General features: G+C 48.5%; 1 protein-coding gene across 4 annotated transcripts in view; it reads right to left on the bottom strand.

Moving 5' to 3' along the window:
* The window catches only part of LOC140385361 (syntabulin-like), a 194,264-nt gene that overhangs the window by 147,528 nt on the left and 23,349 nt on the right, over positions 1-23,387 (bottom strand). The window contains exon 2 of one of the 4 annotated variants that reach the window (XM_072467438.1): positions 645-728. The exons of the other annotated variants lie outside the window; for them this stretch is intronic. The gene's annotated coding sequence lies outside the window, so the exon portion shown is untranslated. The remainder of the gene's footprint in view (positions 1-644; positions 729-23,387) is intronic. 4 annotated transcript variants of the gene reach the window in all.

Raw genomic sequence — 23,387 nt, 5'->3', positions numbered from 1 at the left:
TGTGAGCAGCTGCCACAATTCAAAATATATCCAAAACAATTCAATTACTATAAGGAATCATTTAATTAAAATAATACAAGGCAATTTATAATCTACTCTTTAACTGTAAGTTTTTTACAGTCAAAAGTTGCCAAGAATGATTAACAGTGCAAGTGTATATGACATTGAATGGACATATTCATCAACCCGTTTTCCATTCAAACTGTTTTATCTGTTTCTCCCAAAGAGGCGTTGTTTGTTAAACAGGGACAATTTTAACCTGACTCAACCAGCTGGCTTAGCTGCTCATGTGCCAGCTGGAATCCAATGTCTTTGAACTTAACCTGCTGTTCTGAGCAAGTAGAAAGACACCCATCACATCCAGCTGGGTCCTTCTTGAACATATGCTGCTATGGATCCCGATAGCTATTTTAATAGCAAGTGGAGAAATTGTTGCAGCTTTCCCTCCAGTTGAACTATAGTCGGAAGAAGATCAGAAACAGGGAGGCTTTTCAAGGCAATTTTTTATTTACTTTTCCTTGTGGATCCAAGAGAACCAGAGGTGTTTCTCTAGGCCCCACAAGGGAAGTTTAGGCCTATCCTGCCCCAGACACTCTGTCTCGCATAACTAAAGAGTCCCCAGGAAACACAGTCCCTATGCTTACTTGTGTGCTGGCAGGTGACCAAAGACGAATCAAATTTCAACAGGTGGGCAGCCTTTCCAGGCAGGAGAATGTAAACGTTTTAAACTGTCAACAAAACAGAAGTTGACAATTAGGTGACTTCAAAATTCAACAGTTTTTTTTCTCAAAAATTAAAAGAATTACCTGAAAAATACAAATTCTTTCTCTCCATTTCCTCCTCTCTTTAATTTTTGTCTAATTTTTCAATATCAAACATTTTATAGAACATAAAGCAACAGAACATTGTGATTTTTCTCTGACTCACACACACGTTCACCTCTCATTCTCACTAGTGTAGTTGAGGCTCCGCTGGGGTTATGGTTGGAGATGCATTGGGGGAGAGAGCATATAATTTGACAACTTACATGGAGGTTTCTGTTATAAATGCAGACATAAATTATAATCAAAATATGTTTAAAAAACTGTACATTTGGCTTTAAAATGGGGACTGAAATACATCTAGGCACAGGAGCCTACCTTATACCACTCTTTTAGATAAGACTGCGCTACTCTCTGTAATTAAAAAAAAATGAATTTAGAGTACCCAATTATTTTTTTTTCAATTAAGGGGCAATTCAGCGTGGCCAATCCACCTAACTTACACATCTTCGGGTTGTGGGGATGAAACCCACGCAGACATGGGGAGAATGTGCAAACTCCACACGGACAGTGACCCAGGGCCGGGATTCGAACCCGGGTCCTCAGCGCTGCAGTCCCAGTGCTATCCACTGTGCCACATGCCGCCCTAGCTACTCTCCGTAATACCTCTCTGTGCAATATCATGGGAAACCAATTAGTGCATTACAAATATTGGTCGAGATTTTCCCAGGAATCAGCAAAGGCATCAAAGCTGATGACAGGTGAGAAAAGCAACAAAGCAATGGCGGTTTTATCCGTCAAATAGTCAGGGGCTTTGAAAAAAAAGTCAATAAAGATCCCACAGCATATTGCTAGCCCACCCCACCAGCAACTTAGACACTCGATAATGGGGGGCCCATTTTTGGAGGCTGCCCCAGTGCAGAGAGAGCGCAGGAACCCTGTCACTGCGTCCAATGCTGCCTCCAGACACCGCCCTTGGCGTGGCACCGGCTCCTGGCATGAGCCGTGCCCAGGCAGTACCATGAGACAGAGCCTGGGCAGTGCAGCAGGGAAGTGCCCAGACGTGACCATCTTCCCCCTGAGCACTGCACTCACCTAAACTGCCCTGGGAGATCTACTCACTAGGTGCATGCCTTGGGAGATCAGTTGGATTTCATGCCGCTCTGTCATCAAGCCAACGTGAGTGGATTTTCTGACAGAGGGGGATGATTCAGGCATACGGTCATGATGAGATGTTAATATATTCAAATCATGTTCACAACATTGAATATTGGGAAATGTGCCCCCTGATTGATGGGGTCAATCGCATCATGCATTTGCAACAACGTAAATCGCGACGTTACAGTTCTCTCGATATTTTACGCTCCCATCGCCAACATGAATGGCGGAAGAAAATCCTGACCATTTTATTTTTCAACTTTTTAACATTTTCTCATGTAATGTGGGCATCACTGGCCAGCAGTTTTTTTCCCCTCCCTAATTGCCCTTGAGAAGGTGGTGGTGAGCTGCCTTTTTGAACTGCTTCAGTTCATGTGGTTTAGGTATACCCATAATGCAGTTAGGAAGGCAGTGCCAGGCTTTTGACTCAGCAACTGTGAAGGTCCAGCAATGTGGTTCCAAGTCAGGATGATGTGCGACTTGGAGGGGAACTTGCAGGTGGGGGTTCCCATGCATCTGCTGCCTTTTTCCTTCAGGGTGGTGGAAGCCATGAGTTGGGAAGTTGATGTTGAAAGAGCCTTGTTGAGTTGCTGCAGGCCATCTTGTAGATGGTTATACAATGCTGCCATTGTACGTTTTCCTGGATGGTGTTGAGCACCTTGAGGGCTGTTTGAGATGCACTCATCCATTCAAGTGGAGAGTGTTCCATCACACTCCTGACATGTGCCTTGTAGGTCGTGGTCAGACTTTGAGGAGTCAGGAGTTGAGTTATTCCCAGCCTCTGACCTCTCCTTGTAGCCACAGTATTTATTTGGCTGGATCAATTCATTTTCTGGTCAATGGTAATCACAAGGATGTTGATAGTAGGAGATTTGGCAATGGTAATGCTATTTTATGTCAAAGGGAAATAGATAGATTCTCTCTTGTTGGAGATGGTCATTGCCTCGCACTTGTGTCGGGCAACCGCGATATAGGAGAACAGGTTTCCCCACGAAGAGTACTCATGTGACCCACTCATCATCAAGTCAACAATCAGCCACAATATATAAGGCGAGGGGTCGATGGCCACGAGACACCAGAAACAGATGGGAAATCTCCCCAGAGGACTACATAGAATCTCACCAGTACAGAAAGAGGCAATTCAGCCCATCGGGTCTGCACAGAGCCTTTGAAAGACTACCCTACCGAGGCCTAATCCTCCGCCCTGTAACCTCACCCTAAGGGGCAATTTATATGTCTAATCCACCTGACCTGCACATCTTTGGACTATGGGAGGAAACCGGAACACCCGGAGGAAACCCACGCAGACACGGGGAGAAAGAGCAAACTCCACACAGACAGTCACCCAAGGTGGGAATTGAACCAGGGTCCCTGGCGCTGTGAGGCAGCAGTGCTAAGCACAGGAAGAGTTAATGCAACTGAATTGCATCACTGCCCCCAATGTGGCCCCAATCCGGATCACAGAATAATAATAATCTTCATTATTGTTAAAAGTGGGCTTACATTAACACTGCAGTGAAGTTACTGTGAAATGTCCCGAGTCGCCACATTCCGGCGCCTGTTCGGGTACACAGAGGGAGAATTCAGAACGTCCAAGTTACCTAACAGGACGTCTTTCGTGACATGTGGGAGGAAACCGGAGCACCCGGAGGAAACCCACGCAGACACGGGAGAACGTGCAGACTCCGCACAGACAGTGACCCAAGCCGGGATGGAAGTAGACAAAGGATCCGTCGACTCCATTATTTTTATTTTGGGTTTTTTATTGGGTTTTGTACAAGTTATAAATACAAGTATATACCTTGAAAGCAAAACACATAAGCTCTAGGAAATATAACTGGACGGGAGCGGTCTTTCATTCCCTCTCTTCTATTCTCTCCATTTTACAGATCACCTAACTAGTATGGAGGGGGCACACCTAGGTGGTGCCCCTTAGTGCTTCTTACATTCTTTTGAGCAGTTGCATCGGTATCGGCCATTGTCCATTTCTCCTTCCCATTTTCCTTCACGTTCTCTTGCCGTGCTGTGGTTGCTGCCACTGTTGTCTTCCCCTGTGCTCTCCCCCCCCATTTTTGTTCGGTAGCACGGTAGCACAGTGGGGGCAGCACGGTAGCACAGTGGTTAGCACTGTGGCTTCACAGCTCCAGGGTCCCAGGTTCGATTCCCCGCTGGGTCACTGTCTGTGCGGAGTCTGCACGTTCTCCCCGTGTCTGTGTGGGTTTCCTCTGACAAGTCCAAAGACGTGCAGGTTAGGTGGATTGACCATGCTAAATTGCCCTTTGTGTCCAAAGAGGTTGTGAGGGGTTACGGAGATAGGGTGGAAATGAAGGCTTGGGGTGGGTCGGTGCAGACTTGATGGACTGAATGGCCTCCTTCTGCACTGTATGTTCTATGTTCCATGTTATCTCTTCCCCCTCCTGGCTCCCCTTTTTTGTTCTCCCCCCTTCCCCCCCTCTCTCCCTTCCCACCCCCTTCTTCACTGCTGCCCCACCCATTTCTTCTTGCTGGGGATACCCCGAAAATCGACACTTTCAGGCATGGTTCCACCCTCATCCCCACCACCTTGGACATTGCCTCGAAGAAGGCTCCAGTACTCCACAAGTCTGGGGCAGGACCAGAACATGTGGGCGTGGTTGGCCGGGCTTCCTTGGCACCGTTCATATCTATTCTCCACCTCCGGGAAGAACCTGCTCATTCGGGTTCTGGTCAAGTGGGCTCTATGTACCACTTTTAGCTGCGTTACGTTGTGCCTCGCGCATGTGGAGGTAGAGTTGCCCCTGTGCAGAGCTTTGCTCCAGAATACACACCCTATTCCGAACCCCAAGTCTTCCTTCTATTTCCTCCTTGTCGTGTCCAGTCGCCGACTCCATTCTAGGCAATCAGACTTTCAGGTGACTCCCACTTGGCATTTTGCATCGGGGCCTCCGAGCCAACATGTTGGCACAGTGGTAAGCATTGCAGACTCACAGTGTCAGGGACCTGTGTTCAATTCCAGCCTTGGATGACTATGTGGCATTTGCACATTCTCTCTGTGTCTGTGTGGGTTTCCTCCGGGTGCTCCAGTTTCCTCCCGCAGTCCAAAGATGTGCAGGTTAGGTGCATTGGCCATGCAAAATTTGGCCCTTAGTGTCCAAAGGTGTGCAGGTTAGATGGGGTTACGGGGCTGGGAAGGTTAGTGGGCCTAAGTAGGGTGCTCTTTCAAAGGGTCAGCGCAGACTCAATTTGCTGAATGGCCTCCTTCTGCACTGCAGGGATTATATGATATGAATGCCAGGTTGGCCACGCACATAGGGGAGCCATTACACATCTTAAGAACCACTGTGACCCTGGTCACACATAGGCAGCAGATGGTCCAACTTCCTTTAATAATAGTACAAGGACCAGGACCCAGCCTTCTGGGAAGAGACTGGCTGTAAACAATTCAGCTTGGATTGGCAACAGATTTTCAAAATGGGCACCAGAAACTTATATAAAGTTATAGGGAAGTATCCTGAGGTTTTTCAGGAAGGACTCGGAAAAAATAATGGTGCTAGGGTGAAATTTTATGTAGACCCGGAGGTCCTACCCAAGTACTTCAGGGCGCAGGCAGTTTCTATGCCCTACTTGCCAAATAAAGACCAAATTGAAGCAACTGGAGAATCTAGGCATCATATGCTCATGCAATTCGCGGAATAGGCTGCGCCAGTGGCCCCCGTATTAAAGTCTTGCACTAGTTATAAGATGACAATCAACAGAGCCTTCTGCTTAGACCGGTACCCCATACTACACCTTCAGGACCTGTACTCAAAAGTGGCAGGAGGCCACATATTTGCAAATCTAGGTACGAGCCATGCACATCTCTAGCTAGATCTTGATGTGGCATCTAGAAAATACATCACTATTAATGCCCACAAGGGGTTATACAAATATATTCATACACCTTTTGGAGTATCATCGGCGTGCACGATTTCCCAGAGGGTGATGGAAAACATCCTTCAAGGATTGTCCAGGGAGGCAATATACCTAGGTGATGTAATAATCTCAGGAGCCAGCGAGAAGGAAAACCTGGAAATTTTGGAAGATGTCTTATGGCATCCGCCTTAAAAGAGAAAAATGTGTGTTTCAGGCAAGCGAGGTAACGTACCTCAGGTACCGTGTCGACAAAGATGGCCTATACCCCATCGAGGGCAAGATGAAAGCCATAATCGGAGCTCTGACACCAAGAAACACAACTGAACTAAAGTTGTTCCTAGATCTCATAAATTATTGTGGTAATTTATACTTAGCCTAACCACCTTGCTTGCACCCCTGCACACACTGTTAAAAAAAATTCAGAAGTGGCTGTGGCAAACACACATGATGAAGTTTTTTGCGAGAGCGAAGAAGCAACTACTGTCATCTAAAGTATTGGCACATTATGAGCCCACAAGACCACTCCAATTAACCTCGAATGTGTCTTCTCATGGAGTGGGAGCAGTACTATCTCACCGATGGGACGATGGCACCCAGCAACTAATCGCATATGCATCCAGGACCCTGGCAAACGCAGAGAGGAGACAGCACAGATTGAAAAGGAGGGAATCGTCGTAACGTTCACGGTAAAGAAGTTTCATCAATATGTCTATGAACGACACTTTACCACAGACTGCAAAGTTCCATTGGATGTCTTTAAAGAGGACAAGGCAATCCCTCTCATCGCCTCCCATTACCCAGATCCAACGCTGGGCAGTATTATTGGCGGCGTATGAGTACACTTTCAAGCTTCGCCTAGGAACGCAAATAGGTTGATGCCCGAGTTGCCTACCGCTGCTCACGAGCTGCATCCCCCCTCCCCACTATCAGTGACAGACAAAACCATTATGACTCTATTGGCCGGCTGCCGGGATGGAGAATCCCGCTGCTGGCGGGGCAGCGCCGCACCAGAAAACGGGAAGGAGAATCCCGCACATTGTCTCTACGGGGATCGTTACATATGGGGAAACCTGCTAACCTGAAGAAGATCTGTCCTCACATTTTCTGTTTCTGTCTGGAAAGGCATTCACTTTGCACACGGAACCTCAATGAATAGTAAATATCCATTTTCTCCATTCTGGAGGGAGTCTGAAGTATAAACGTTCTTGACATTGTCACCTGCACAGCCACTAACAAATGTTATCCTTGCATTGCTCTGCAGCTGCAGTTCAGTCTGCATCAAGTGGCAGAGTTCAGTGAGCACCTCCTGGGTGAAGCAGAAGCATCTAACATGCTGTTCCCTGCTGACTTGGAGATAGGAGCATTGCTTCCTGAAGAGACTGGATGGAAATGGCCTCCTGCGGTCACCATACTCCCTCTCCTGGGGCTTTCTCTTTGAGTAGCTTGCCGACCTCAGTATCGTCTCTTCGTCAACTCCCTCCGCAAAGTCATCCGGGATGGCAAGAGGCAATATCAGACCAAGTTCGAGTCACAGACTAGCGTTACAGACTCTCGTCGGTTGTGGCAAGGCTTAAACAACATAATGAGCTACAAAGAGAAGCTGAGCAGTATCTCCAGCAGCAGCTGAACTCAATGCATTCTATGCTCGGTTCGAGCAGGAAACCAACAATCCGCTGTCAACTGCCTCAGCAGCCCCGGACACACCCGTAACCACCGTCACAGCTTCCGAAGTCACACCGTCCTTCTTGAAAGTGAACCCTCGGAAGGCAATAGGTCCAGACGGGATCCCTGGTCTTGCACTCAGATCCTATGCGGACCAGCTGGCAGATGTGTTCACGTACATCTTCAACCTCTCCTTACACCATTCCAAGGTCCCCACCTGCTTCAAGAAGATCACCATCATATCGGTGCCAAAGAAGAACTCGGCAACGTGCCTCAATGTCAACCATCCGATGGCCTTGACATCAATCGTAATGAAATGCTTCAAGAGGTTGGTCATGCGGCACATTAACTCCATACTCCCAGAATGCCTAGATCCACTGCAATTTGCATACCGCCACAACAGGTCCACAGCAGACGCCATCTCCCTGGCCCTACACTCATCCCGGGACTACAGCTCCGCCTTCAACACCATAATCCCAGCCAAGCTCATATCAAAGCTCTAAAACCTAGGACTTGGCTCCTCACTCTGCAACTGGATCCTCGATTTCCTTACACGTAAACCACAACCAGTAAGGATAAACAACACCTTCTCCACGATAGTCCTCAATACCAGGGCCCCGCAAGGCGGCGTACTTAGCCCCGTACTATACTCCCTATACACACATGACTGCATGGCAAAATTTGGCTCCAACTCCAACAAAGTTTGCTGACGACACGGCCGTAGTGGGTTGGTTCTCGAACAACGATGAGTCAGAATACAGGCGAGAGATAGAGAACCTAGTGGTTCTCTCAATGTCAGCAAAACTAAAGAGCTGGTCATTGACTTCAGTAAGCAAAGCACTGTACACACCCCTGTCTGCATCAATGGTGCTGAGATGAAGATAGTTGACAGCTTCAAATTCCTAGGTGTGCACATCACCAAACATCTGTCCTGGTCCACCCACGTTAATGCCACAACCAAGAAAGCACAACTACGCCTATACTTCCTCAGGAAACTAAGGAAATTCGGCATGCCCACATTGACTCTTACCAACTTTTACAGGTGCACCATAGAAAGCATCCTGTCTGGCTGCATCACTGCCTGGTATGGCAACTGCTCGGCCCAAGACTGCAGAAACTACAGAGAGTCGTGAACACCACCCAGCCCATCACACAAACCCGTCTCCCATCTATTGACTCTGTCTACACCTCCCGCTGCCTTGGGAAAGCGGGCAGCATAATCAAAGACCCCTCCCACCCGACTTACTCACTCTTCCAACTACTTCCATCGGGCTGGAGATCCATAAGTCTGAGAACACGCACTAACAGACACAAAAACAGCTTCTTCCCCGCTGTTACCAGACTCCTAAACAATCCTCTCATGGACTGATGGATTTATGGGCTGATCTGATCTATTCACACATCTTCTCTACTGAGTAGTACTACATTCCTGTATGCTTCACCCGATATCTGTGTCTATGTATATGCATTGTATATTTTTATGTTTTCCTTATTATGTATTTCTTTACATGTACGGAGTGATCTGTTTAAGCTGCACGCAAAACAATACTTTTCACTGTACCTCAGTACACGTGACAATAAATCAATCCAATCCAATCCAATCATGATGGAAGCCGAGGGGGATCGAAACCACTGCAACGTATGCCTGAATGTGCAAGGTCTGAGCAGAACCCTTGAAGTCAAGGCCTTCATCATGAGCCACACCACTTCCTGTAGACTTTAGAAACTTCAGATAGCAGTTATTAAAAGTGAACACTGAATAGCTCAGCTGCAGACAGTAATCAACCAACAACTAACATGAAAGTAGGTGAAGATCCCCTTACATAGCATTGGTGTGGGGTCCTTGCTACTGCTTCATGCAAGTTTAGCTATGTGAGGTAAAAGATCAAAAATGGCAACATTAGAATCAAATCAGCCTTACACGCTGACGGACATCACAATCTGCCTATGCTCTATACCTCTGGCACATGCTGCTTACGGCGATGCCAATACATTTAACAAAATGTCATCCAATGCCAGAAGAGCGGGTGCACCACAGACTGCATTTTCCACCCAAAATAGTGTTCAAAGCATCAAAAATACAGGCGCTACACTCCTGAACTTTGCAGCCCAAACATCTTCATGTGAAATGGGGTTCGTGGTTCAGGATATTTGGATCAGCCTGTAAAAGCTTAATTCCATTCCTGTAATTTTATCCTAATTTTATATTTATATTATAAATTCATAGTTCTACATTGATAATGGAAACTCCTTATATGAACTTACCATCCTGTAATTACACTTTATTGGCAGTGCTGACTCTGTGACAGCTCCATGGTGAGAGGCTGTAATTATAGCATGACAAGTTTACATGGCGAGTTTCCAGTGTAAATGCGGACAAAAGAATTTATCATGGTTAAAGATGACAGGAGGTCCACAGAAATGAATAGCAGGGTTGTTATTACAAAAGAAAGAAACTGTGAAATTGGGAGTTAAAAATAAACAGCACAGCTATACTTAAAAACATAAACACTGGAAGCAACACTTAATAAAAAGCGCAGAACGACTGAGAACTCTTGTTTGTCGTTGACTGTGCCCTCACAGCACACACTCCGGAAGACTTACTGACCTCTCTACCCAAACCTCAGAACCACCTTTGCCTTACAATAGGTCTGATAAAGGAAAGATCGTGTACCAACCTGCCCATGGCCACAAACGCCAAGACCCTATAGTAACAATCAATAATACACCCCATAACTCAGTTCCAAAGTTCTGCTATTTTGGGTGTTTCTACTCCAACAACACCATATTGGATGATGAAATTGCCCAACACCTGTCAAAAGCAAGCTTAGTATTCAGTAAACTCACAAACAACGTCTATCAGGCAGTGGTTCCCACATCACTTCATGGCTGCGGGGCATGGACACATAAAGCAATTAGATGCATTCCACCTTTGTTGCTTAAGATCTATTTGTAACATCAAGTGGCAGGACAAAATCCCGAAAACCAAATTTCTTGCAAGTTGCTGCATGCCTAATAGCAACAGCATGTTCATCAGAATTCAGCTTCACTGGGTTGGCCATGTGATTTGCATGGAGGATTCTTCCATACCACATGCGGTGTTCTACAGCCCACTGGGCATGGGAACCAGTACCACAGGGCGTGCCAGACTCAGTTACAAAGGCATTCTGAAAGCCAACCTTAGAGTCTGTAAATTGAACCTCATTACATGGACTAAAATGACCCAAATATTATGTGACCAAGCAATCTCAACATGTGACAAAAACAGTCAAACCAATTGCACATGCTGCAATGCCACCCATCCAACAATGACCTCACATGGGATATCTGCAATCAGTTCTACAAATCAGGATTTGGTTTAAAATCACATTAGAAAATCACCAACCCTAACAGTGAACTAGGTCTCCTAGTTGAACACTCATCCCTCGAAGCATCAGGAGAACCCATCACTGGGAACAACAGTCTTAAAGAAAGCACACACACCGAGAGAAAGGAAACAAAAATTCCAACTATCAGGCCCAGAAAAAAATACAAAGCTGCGATTCAAAGAGTGAATAGATTATTGTAGCATCATTGTTTAGTGTCTTTCTTCCATTAATCCAGTTGAATGGAGGGCCTAGCTGAAATGCAAAAAACAGAAATTACATTCAGTTCAAGAACTAAGCTATGTTTGGCATGAAGGAGATATCTGCCCTTTAATGTCTACCTACACAGCTGAATGTTTGCCCAGCATTGTGGAATTCTACACCTTGTTTGAAAAGCAGAACAACATTAGTTTCTATGGGCAATACATGCGTCATTAAAGAAAATCATATTTTCCATCCCATGAAAACAAATGAAAGGGAAAGACTGTTGTTATCTGTGAATACAATTAAGTAATGGAGTAAATTTGCATCACGAATTCCTTGGCAAAAAACTGAGGAAAACTTTAATTAATCATTTCATAAAATATAAAGGTTGACATTTTTATATAACAGAGTTTTATTTCTGGTCTTGAAATGGGGTCGTAGTTCTGGTAACAATCAAAAGGTTTCTGCCCTGATGTTTATATTTTTCCAGTGGTTTGATGAAATCCTTGCTCCAGGAGGACTGGCAGCTTCAGAATGTGAGTTTTTGGGTTGCTAAACACAACGCTGTGTCTAAAGCTGCACTTAATCCAGAAACTACAGAAAAAATAATTCGGTACTTGTTATAGAATCATAGAATTTACAATGCAGAAGGAGGTCATTCGGCCCATCGAGTTTGCCCTTGGAAATAGCACCCTACTTTTTAAAAATAAATTTAGAGTACCAAATTCACTTTTTTCCAATTAAGGGGCAATTTAACCCCTGGAATGAAGAGTAGGTCTTACGAGGAAAGGTTGAGGGTGCTAAGCCTTTTCTCATTAGAACGGAGAAGGATGAGGGGCGACTTGATAGAGGTTTATAAGATGATCAGGGGAATCGATAGAGTAGACAGTCAGAGACTTTTTCCCCGGGTGGAACAAACCATTACAAGGGGACATAAATTTAAGGTGAAAGGTGGAAGATATAGAGGGGATGTCAGAGGTAGGTTCTTTACCCAGAGAGTAGTGGGGGCATGGAATGCACTGCCTGTGGAAGTAGTTGAGTCGGAAACATTAGGGACCTTCAAGCAGCTATTGGATAGGTACATGGATTACGGTAAAATGATATAGTGTAGATTTATTTGTTCTTAAGGGCAGCACGGTAGCATTGTGGATAGCACAATTGCTTCACAGCTCCAGGGTCCCAGGTTCGATTCCGGCTTGGTTTCACTGTCTGTGCGGAGTCTGCACATCCTCCCCGTGTCTCCGTGGGTTTCCTCCGGGTGCTCCGGTTTCCTCCCACAGTCCAAAGATGTGCAGGTTAGGTGGATTGGCCATGATAAATTGACCTTAGTGTCCAAAATTGCCCTTAGTGTTGGGTGAAGGTGTTGACTTTGGGTAGGGTGCTCTTTCCAAGAGCCGGTGCAGACTCAATGGGCCGAATGGCCTCCTTCTGCACTGTAAATTCAATGATAATCTATGGTTAATCTAGGACAAAGGTTCGGCACAACATCGTGGGCCGAAGGGCCTGTTCTGTGCTGTATTTTCCTCTGTTCTATGTTCTATTTAGCGTGGCCAATCCACCTAGCCTGCACATCTTTGGGTTGTGGGAGCGAAACTCATGCAAACACGGGGAGAATGTGCAAACTCCACACAGACAGTGACACAGAGCCGGGATCGAACCTGGGACCTTGGCGTCGTGAGGCAGCAGGGCTAACCTTCTGCGCCACCGTGCTGCCAAGAGCATCCTACTTAAGACAACGCCCCCACCCTATCCCCGTAACCCAGTAACTCCACCTAATCTTTTGGACACTTTAAGGGCAATTTGGCATGGCCAACCCACCTAACCTACACATCTTTAGACTGTGAGAGGAAACTGGAGAACCCGGAGGAAACCGACGCAGACACGGGGAGGAAGTGCAAACTCCACACAGTCACCCAAGGCCGGAATTGAACCCGGGTCCCTGGAGCTGTGAGGCAGCAGTGTTAACCACTGTGCTACCGTGCCGCCAATCTGCAAATATCTTACTGGGTGGGAACAATTAACTTCCCCGTGATCCTTTCAGAATACCAACCCCTCCATTAAGGGGGAGGGACTTCTAAACAATGTATTGTTGAATGGTATATAAAGATGTCCAGTTAAGCACCGGCAAGGCAGACCCAGTTGGGATCTACTATGTGATGTACATAATAGTGATTGTAAATAAACTAAATTTCTTGATCTCCTCCGTGTGGACTCCTCCGTGGCCTTATAAAAATACTCAATGTACCAAACATGCAGCATAGTTCCCAACAAGGTTGGATACTTTTCACCTCAACGAGACAAACATCATGTGGCTCATGCATGAATGCAATGCTTGGATGGCACTTACCAAGGTACATCTACGTTCAGGAGCTTATCATTGCATTGTTCCAAACATGTGGTCAATTTATTCATTCTGCCACATGTGCAAATAGATAGTTAACAATGGGCGAGATTTACTGGCTGGCTGCACCCTGCCTGAATTGGGGCGGGATGTGCCAGTAAATCCCGGGTTGAGGCCTCGCCCAGAATTCCTGACAGGCGCTATGCCTTGCGAGATCTCATCAGATCTCACGAGAAGCCGCGATGCAGTCTCGCAGAGATAAGTGAGATCAGCAACCCACTTAGCCGTACTGACACCGGATCGAATGGCTACCCGGCATCTATCGGCATCGCTGAGGAGACCCCAGCTGGATGCTGTTCAGCACTGGTCCCCACAAACTGAACCAAGAAGAGTGGCCCTTGGGGCAGTCTCCCAGGCGATAGGAGGTCTCCTTGGTGGCTGGCCTCCAGGCAGGTTTACACCCTGGAATTGCTGGTGCCAGCCTGACATCTTGGCACTGCCAACCTGGCACCCTGGCAGTGCCAACTGACACCCTGGCAGTAGCACCTGGGTGCCAGCCTGGGAACTGTCGGCACTGCCAGGCTGGTGCCAGGCTGTCAATGCCAAGGTACCAGGCTGGCATTTTACCTGCACCAGGGATCAGGCTCGGAGGTGTCCTGCCCGTGGTGTGGGTTGCGGGAGGGTGGGGGGGGGGGCAGCTCAATGGAGCTCCTCAGTGCAGGAAATTATGGGGTAAGTGCAGCCTTGGGGGGATGGGGTGGGTGATGGGGTTTCCCGGGGGGGTTCCCCGCCAGGGCCTAAAATAGCAACGGAGTGCCATTAGATAGGGGAGTCGTTTCCGACACTACAAGCACCCGGAATTACTCCGTTAACCCGGCCAGAAAGGGCTGATTTGTTTTTGGTCAGATTGCACCCGAATATGTGGCAAAACATTTATCCCATTGCTGACATTCCCAGTGGATCTAACATAAAAAATGTTACTTACCCAAAGATATGGATGCTATTAGTGTTATTACCAAAAATCATTTGCACTTTTCAAAATACATTTGCTGTATTTGGTTTGCAATACCCAGGAAAATAATCTATCAACTTTCTTGAGTCACCACAAAACTTGTTCACCCCGGGGGATGGGGCGAGGGGGGGAAAAAACGTATTCATCCCAAGCAAGCTGTGTTTTATGTTGTCGAACAATTAACTGCAAAATTAACTTTTTACTATTTTACCATTATTGTTTATGTTATGTATTGTAAACCAGTGCATCTCTTTGTCATGTGTCACATGATTACGTGGTGACATCATCAGAGGCATTTGGGAGATTTTCCTCCCACCTTAGACTGTGAGGAAGTAACATCATTTTAATAAAGCCTGACAATATGTTTAAGTTCCCTACGGCGTGACAATCATTCCATCCTTTGTTTCTACTGCGAAGAAGAGTAGAACTAAAATATTACACTAAAGACAAAGCTGGCGATGAGGATGGTTTTCCAGTAAAAATAGTCAGAAGAAACAATTCAGACCTAGACCTCGGGTCAAGGATCGATTTTCAGGAGACCACTCCACCATTGATTGAAGTACACCACAGTCCAACCAAGAAAATAAATTAAGAAAAGCTAAAGAAAAGTTAAAGAAACTAATACTTAAGAACAGGTAACTGCGATGGTGGTAGCTCTATGGAACAATTTGGTGAGAACATAAGAACATAAGAACTAGGAGCCTCGAGCCTGCTCCGCCATTGAATGAGATCATGGCTGATCTTTTGTGGACTCAGCTCCACTTTCCGGACCGAACACCATAACCCTTAATCCCTTTATTCTTCAAAAAACTATCTACCTTTATCTTAAAAACATTTAATGAAGGAGCCTCAACTGCTTCACTGGCCAAGGAATTCCATAGATTCACAACCCTTTGGGTGAAGAAGTTCCTCCTAAGCTCAGTCCTAAATATACTTCCCCTTATTTTGAGGCTATGCCCCCTAGTTCTGCTTTCACCCGCCAGTGGAAACAACCTGCCCACATCTATCCTATCTATTCCCTTCATAATTTTATATGTTTCTATAAGATCCCCCCGCATCCTTCTAAATTCCAACGAGTACAGTCCCAGTCTACTCAACCTCTTCTCGTAATCCAACCCCTTCAGCTCTGGGATTAACCTAGTGAATCTCCTCTGCACACCCTCCAGCGCCAGTACGTCCTTTCTCAGGTAAGGAGACCAAAACTGAACACAATTCTCCATGTGTGGCCTCACTAACACCTTATACAATTGCAGCATAACCACCCTAGTCTTAAACTCCATCCCTCTAGCAATGAAGGGCAAAACTCCATTTGCCTTCTTAATCACCTGTTGCACCAGTAAACCAACTTTTTGCGACTCATGCACTAGCACACCCAGGTCTCTCTGCACAGTTGCATGTTTTAATATTTCATCATTTAAATAATAATCCCTTTTGCTGTTATCCCTACCAAAATGGATAACCTCACATTTGTCAACAATGTATTCCATCTGCCAGACCCTAGCCCATTCACTTAACCTATCCAAATCCCTCTGCAGTCTTCCGGTATCCTCTGCACGTTTTGCTTTACCACTCATCTTAGTGTCGTCTGCAAACTTGGACACATTGCACTCCAAATCATCTATGTAAATTGTGAACAGTTGTGGGCACAACACTGATCCCTGAGGGACACCACTAGCTACTGATTGCCAACCTGAGAAACACCCATTAATCCCCATTCTTTGCTTTCTATTAATTAACCAATCCTCTATCCATGCTACTACTTTACTCTTAATGCCATGCATCTTTATCTTATGCAGCAACCTTTTGTGCGGCACCTTGTATAAAGCTTTCTGGAAATCCAGATATACCACATCCATTGGCTCCCCGTTATCTACCGCACTGGTAATGTCCTCAAAAAATTCCATTAAATTAGTTAGGCACGACCTGCCCTTTATGAACCCATGCTGCGTCTCCCCAATGGGGCAATTTCCATCCAGATGCCTCGCTATTTCTTCCTTGATGATAGATTCCAGCATCTTCCCTACTACCAAAGTTAAGCTCACTGGCCTATAATTACCCGCTTTCTGCCTACCTCCTTTTTTAAACAGTGGTGTCACGTTTGCTAATTTCTAATCCGCCGGGACCACCCCAGAGTCTAGTGAATTTTGGTAAATTATCACTAGTGCATTTGCAATTTCCCTAGCCATCTCTTTTAGCATTCTGGGATGCATTCCATCAGGGCCAGGAGACTTGTCTACCTTTAGCCCCATTAGCTTGCCCATCACTACCTCCTTAGTGATAACAATCATCTCAAGAATGCAAAAGCCTGGAGCCCCTATGAAGAGAGAGTCAATACTACCTTGTTGCAAACAGGATACTCGATGACATTAAAGTAACAACTTTATTGAGTGTAATAGGACGGAAAACTTTCACCCTGTTAAAAAGTCTTGTTCACCCTGCAAACCAGGTGCAAAAACCTGAAGGACTCCTCTAGCCTAACCATTATTAATCATTGCAGAGGTATTCAGCTTTCATCAACGTAGCCAAGAAGAAGGTGAAAATATTTGGAGCCATACTATGGAAACTAGCAAAGAATTGTGAGTTTGGGCCGACCCTTGAGGGAAGGCTACGGAACAGACTTGCGTGTGGATTGAAAAATGAGGCAATTCAGCGACGATCGCTAACAGAAAGCTCTCTAACATTCAAGCTTGCTGTTGAAATAGCAGTGTCTATGAAACTGGCAGCTAAAGAAGCTTCCGAAATGGGAGCTGACACCAAAATAAACAAAATGAATATTGAGAAAAGAAGGGGCGGGATTCTGCAGGAATCGGCGGGGCGGGCAACTCAGGCGCGAAGGAGAGGTGTGAACCACTCCGGCATCGGGCTGCCCCGAAGGTGCGGAATCCTCCGCAGCTTCAGGGGCTAGGCTGGCGCCGGAGTGGTTTGCGCTGCGCCGGCAGGCGGGGAAGGGGCTTGGTGCCACGCCAACTGGCGCCGAAGGGCCTCTGCCGGCCGGCGTGAGTTCGCACATGCGCGGGAGCGCCAAGGTGCGCTGGCGTCATCCCAGCGCATGCGCTGGGGGGGTTCATCTCTGCACCGGCCATCGCGGAGGACCACAGCAGCCGACGCGGAGGAATAGAGTGCCCCCTCGGCACAGGCCCGCCCGCGAATCGGTGGGCCCCGATCGCGGGCCAGGCCACCGTGGGGGCACCTCCCGGGGCCAGATTCCCCCGCGCCCACCTGAGGATCCCGGAGGCCTCCCGTGCAGCCAGGTGCTGCCGGCAAATTCCTGGTGTAATATATGCCGGCGGGACTGGCCAAAAACGGGCTGCCACTCGGCCCATTGCGGGCCGGAGAATCTCCGGGGGGGGCCGTTGATAGCGGCCGCCGACCGGCGCGGGGCGATTTCCGCTCCCGCCAAAACCCCGTGCTGGATAATTCGGCAGCCGGCGTGGGCGGGATTCACGGCACCCCCCCCGGCGATTCTCTGACCCAGCGGGGGGTCGGCGAATCCCGCCCAAGATCTTTCAACATGTAGGCATGGAATAGGTGTGCCCAGATGGGGCATTCTCCACAGGAAAGGTGGTGTTGAGAAAACAAATGTCATAATTGTGGCAAGAAACGTCACATAACAACGGCAAACAGGGCCAGGCAGAATCCTCAAACCTCAAAAATGGGTGAACACAGGAACACTCCCTAATCTACAGCGGCGGGATACTCCAACCCCCTGCCGGGTCAGAGAATCCCCGGGGGACAGCGCGAAAACTGCCCCGCTATCCCGACACCGGCTGCCGTATTTTCCGGCGCTGTTTTTCAGGTGGGTGTGGGGTTCACGCCATGCCGGTCGGGGGGCGTTAGCAGCGGCCCCCCCAGCAATTCTCCGAGCCCCATTGGGCCGAGCGGCCGTCCGTTTTTGGCCAGTCCCGCTGGCGTGGGTTACGTATGGTCCCACACGGTGGGACCTGGCAGCTAGGTAGGCTGGGGGGAACCCCATGGTGGCCTGGCCTGCGATTGGGGCCCACCGATCTGTGGGCGGGCCTGTGCCCTGGGGGCAATCCTTCCTTTCGCGCCAGCCCCTGTAGGGCTCCGCCATGGCCGGCGTGGAGAAGAGAACCCCCCGCGCATGCGGCAAAATACGCCGGCGGTTCCGTGCATGCGGAAGATCACACCGGCCCTTTGGCGCATGTGCAAACTTGCGCTGTCCCTTCGGCGCCCCCTGGAGTGGTGCCAACCCCTCCATCGTCCACCTAGCCCCTGAGAAAGTGGAGGTAAGTGGAGAATTCCTAGCTTTCAGGGGCCATTGACGCCGGAGAGGTTCGCGCCGGTTTTCACGCCGGCGTCTGGTCATTTCAGCGTAAAGCGGACAATCCCGCTGAAGGTCTATAGAATGACCGATGACAGTGAAAATTCCCAGGAAGACATGATGTCCAGTGAGATCAAGGAACTCAAATTCGGTGTACTATTGATTTTAGATGATACTCAGAGATTTTGGGTCTTTCCGAAACAGCTATATCCCTGATCTCTGAAAATTTATAGAAGCAAAAGCTAATGAATGTACTATTACGCCGTCTGATGTAATATTGAGAACTTACATGGAAGATATGGGTCCAGTGCAAGTTGAAGCAAATGGTCCATCTGAAAAATAGCCATTACATGTAGTAGAAGGACATTTTCCTGCACTTTTTGAAAGAGGGTGGTTGAACAAAATCAAACTAAATTGGCAAGCTATGAACCAATAGGGTGATGTAAATAATACAATAGAGAAAGTCTTAAAAAAGTATAAGAAGGTATTTGAAAACACTTTAGGGGACATGACCTGAGTCGTGGCAAGATTCAGATAAAACCTGATAGCACCCCAAAATGCTTAAAGGCAAGAACTGAGCCATATGCAATCAAACCAAAGGGTGAAGTGATGTCCATTAAAAGAGGGCCTATTTGTTGGATTGTTGGATGGACAACAGTTCAATAGGATACAAAAACAGAAAATACTGGACAATCTCAACAGGCCTGACAGCATCTGTAGAGAGAGAAGGAAGCTAACATTTCGAGTCTGGATGACTCTTTGTCAAAACTGGAGAGAACTGGAAATTGGGTCAGATTTATACAATTGTGGGGGGTGCATGGAGCTGTGGGGCTGGATAGAAGGCCAGTGAAAGGTGGAGATTGACACAGATGTCGTGGCCAGAAAGACAAAAGAAATGTAAATGGGTGTGATTAAGACTAAGAAAGGTGTTGATAGTTGCACAAGTGCAACTCAAGTTCAATAAGATGGATTTGTCCCAAGTGTACCTCCAGATGGAGGTAGCAGCTGAGTCGAAACCTCTTCTAACAATTGTAACACACAAAGGACGGTTTAAGCCCAAGCGCCTACCATTCGGAATAATGTCAGCTCCAGCCTTATTTCAAACGTCCATGGACCAAACCCTTAGCTTCAATGGTGTTCAATGTTATTTGGATGACATCTTACTTATTGGCAGGACTGAACAGAGGCACCTAAAGAACTTAGAAGACACATTGGAGCATCTTGAAAGGCAAAACCTTTGCGTCGAGAAAGAGAAATGCGAATTTTTCCAATCATCTTTAAGCTAGCTTGGCAAGGTAATTGATAAGGACGGGTTCCACAAGGAACCTAAGTAAATGACTGTTATTTTAGATACATCTAGACTGCAGAATATATCACAACGGAGATTTTTTTACAACTCATAAATTACTCTGCAAGAACGTTGACAAGCCCTGAAAGTAATTATACTCAATTGGAAAAGGAAGCCTTGAGTATAATTTTTGGAATCAAATGATTGCATCACTATTTGTATGGAAGACATTTTACCTTATTAACAGACCATAGGCCTTTAACAACTATCGCTGGTCGATAAAAGGAATACTGGGCGGGATTCTCTCAGCCCATGCCGGGTCGGAGAATCGGCGGGCCAGGTGCGATTCGCGCGACACCGCCCCAACACCGGACCGCCGATTCTCCAGTCACCGGAGAATCGGCGGCAGTGGCGCCGGTCGGGGGCCGAGCAAGCCGATTCTCCGCCTGGGCTGCAGCGAGTGGCCACCCAAAAAAGCTCGAGTCCCGCCGGCGCCATTCACATCTGGTCTTACCCGACGGGACCTCGGCATCCATCCTGTCTGGGGCGGCCTGGAAGGGGGGGGGAAGATGGGGGGGGGGTCCGACCCTGGGGGGGATCCAACGTGGCCTGGCCCGCAATCGTGGCCTACTGATCGGGGGGCCGGCCTCTCCTGGTGGGGGGCACTCTTTCTCCGCGCCGGCTCCTGTAACCCTACGCCATGTTGCGTCAGGGCCGGCGTGGAGAAGGACGCTACTGCGAATGTGTGCATTCGCACCGGTTGCAGTGTGCATGTGTGCATTCGTGCCGGTCGCAGTGCGCATTCGCACTGGTTGCAGTGTGCATGTGTGCATTCGCACCGGTTGCAGTGTGCATGTGCGCATTCGTGCCGGTTCGTGCAGTGCGCATTTGCACCGGTTGCAGTGCGCATTTGCACCGGTTGCAATGTGCATGTGCGCATTCGTGACGGTCGCAGCGCGAATTCGCACCAGTTGCAGTGTGCATGTTCGCATTCGTGCCGGTCGCAGTGCGCATTCGCACCGGTTGCAGTGTGCATGTTTGCATTCGTGCCGGTCGCAGCGCGCATGCGCAGACCCGAGGCACCCATTTGACGCCGGTATCGGCAGCTGGAGCGGCGTGGGTCACTCCAGTGCCGTGCTGGCCTCCTGTAGGGCCATAGAATCGCTACACATAGAGGTCCGATGACGCCGTCGTTAAACTCTCCAGTTTTTAAGACAGCGCCAACACTCTGCCTTCAGATGGGAGAATCCTGCCCACTGTCTCCAGCTGGGAGTTGATTGCAGAGATGGTCCCTCATCTTATCAATGCATAATTATTAGATTAAATACAGAAGATCTGAGTAACATGTGAACGGCGATGCTCTATAATTTCTACCAATTCAGGACAGAGCCAAATCACAGGAGAACTATGTGAACTGTGTGTACTGTTCCCAAGTTGATAGTGTACCTATTACAAGTGCAAAGACACAAGGTCTGATCTGATGATGGAGAACTTCATGGACATTATTTTAAAAGACACATCACTGGATCAACAGAGGAGGAATCCGGAATTCAAGCTGTACCGAACAAGGGAACTTGAATTAATGGTATGAAACAGAGAATTTCTCTGAGGAATCAGGGTTATCATTCCTCCGTGCTTCTGCAGTCGTATACTGGATCAGTTCCATGAAGGAAATCCAGGAATCATGGGCAGGATTCTCCCTTCTGGGGACTAAATCCCCGTGCCCGCCGGAAAACGGGCAAGAATCACTCCGGACTTTTTCCTCGAAGGTCCGGGGTGATTCTCTATTTTCTAGGGGGCTAGCAGAGCCCTGGCTTGCGTCCCGCAGCTCTGGCTGCCGGCGGGGCCCTGCTAGCGAGTTCATGCGGCCACGCATAAGCACGGTGGCCCACTTCGACGTGGGCACGGGCGCAGCCGACATGGCAGATCCACACAGCGAGCCCACGCGGAGGAAGGTAGGTCCCTCCAGATTGCAGGTCTGGCTACCACTGAGCCTCCCCCCCTGGAGTCAGATAGCCCTCATCCCCCCCAGCACCGCCACCGAGGCCGCGGGTCCCAGCTCCCGCCGGGTGGTACCACATGTAAATCACACTGGCGGGAGTTCGGCCAGTTGACCGCGCAGAATCTCCGCAGGGGCCTGTGCCAACGGCCCACGACCAGCGCGGGGCTGGTGGGTCCGCTGAGAATCGCGGAAGCGCCATTGGACTGGATTTCTGGCATGAACGGCTATTCTCCGCCCCGTGCCGGGCGCGATTCTGGAGCGGAGGGTCAGAGAATCCCGCTCCATGTGTCTGAAATAACTCGCAAAGAGTTATTTTTGGCTGCCGGGGTGGGACTCAGAAATTGAAGAAAGAGCAGTTCAGTTTCAGTCTTGCGCTAGGGAACAAAATACTCCATCTTTTCAACCATTTCCACCCTTAGAATTGGCCAAAACATCCATGGCAAAGAGTACATTTCGATTTTGCGGGACCAATTTGAGGATATATGTGGCGAAATTCTCCGGTATCGGCGCGATGTTCGCCGACTGGCGCCCAAAATGGCGCGAATCAGTCGGGCTCCGCATCTTGGGGGGCCGAGCCCCAACCTTAAGGGGCTAGGCTCGCGCCGGACGAATTTCCGCCCCGCCAGCTGGCGGAAAAGGCCTTTGGTGCCCCGCCAGCTGGCGCGGAAATTACATCTCCGGGCGGCGCATGCGCGGGAGCCTTAGCGGCCGCTGACGGCATTCCCGCGCATGCGCAGTGGAGGGAGTCTCTTCCGCCTCCGCCATGGTGGCGACCGTGGTGAAGGTGGAAGGGAAAGAGTGCCCCCCACGGCACAGGCCCGCCCGCGGATCGGTGGGCCCCGATCGCAGGCCAGGCCACCGTGGGAGCACCCCCCGGGGCCAGTCACCCCGCGCCACCCCCCCCATGACCCCGGAGCCCGCCTGCGCCACCTTGTCCCACCGGTAACGTAGGTGGTTTAATCTACGCCGGCGGGACAGGCATTTTAGCGGCGGGACTTCAGCCCATCCGGGCCGGAGAATCGCAAGGGGGGGGGCCAACTGGCGCGGCGCGATACCTGCCCCCGCCGAATATCCGGTGCCGGAGAATTTGGCAACCGGCGGGGGAGGGATTCACGCCAGCCCCCGGCGATTCTCTGACCCGGCGGGGGGTCGGAGAATCTCACCCATGTTTCTTGTCCTAGTGAACATGGACACACATTCCAACTGGGACAAAATAATGATGATAAAGCCAACCGCTGCTGAAAAGACAATTGAATGACTGTATGAAGTATTTGCACAGTTTGTCAAACCGGAATAACTGGAATAGTTAGCGATAAGTGGACTCAGTTCACGTCAAAGGATTTCATGGAATACCTTAGAAATCATGCCATGCAGAATGTAAAAACTGTGCCTTATCATCCTTCCACCAATGGATTGATGGA

The sequence above is a fragment of the Scyliorhinus torazame genome, chromosome 11 (assembly GCF_047496885.1).
Source record: "Scyliorhinus torazame isolate Kashiwa2021f chromosome 11, sScyTor2.1, whole genome shotgun sequence".
Taxonomy (NCBI): Eukaryota; Metazoa; Chordata; class Chondrichthyes; order Carcharhiniformes; family Scyliorhinidae; genus Scyliorhinus; species Scyliorhinus torazame.
Note: the sequence above shows the minus strand (reverse complement) of the source record. Positions and strands in the feature narration are given on the sequence as shown.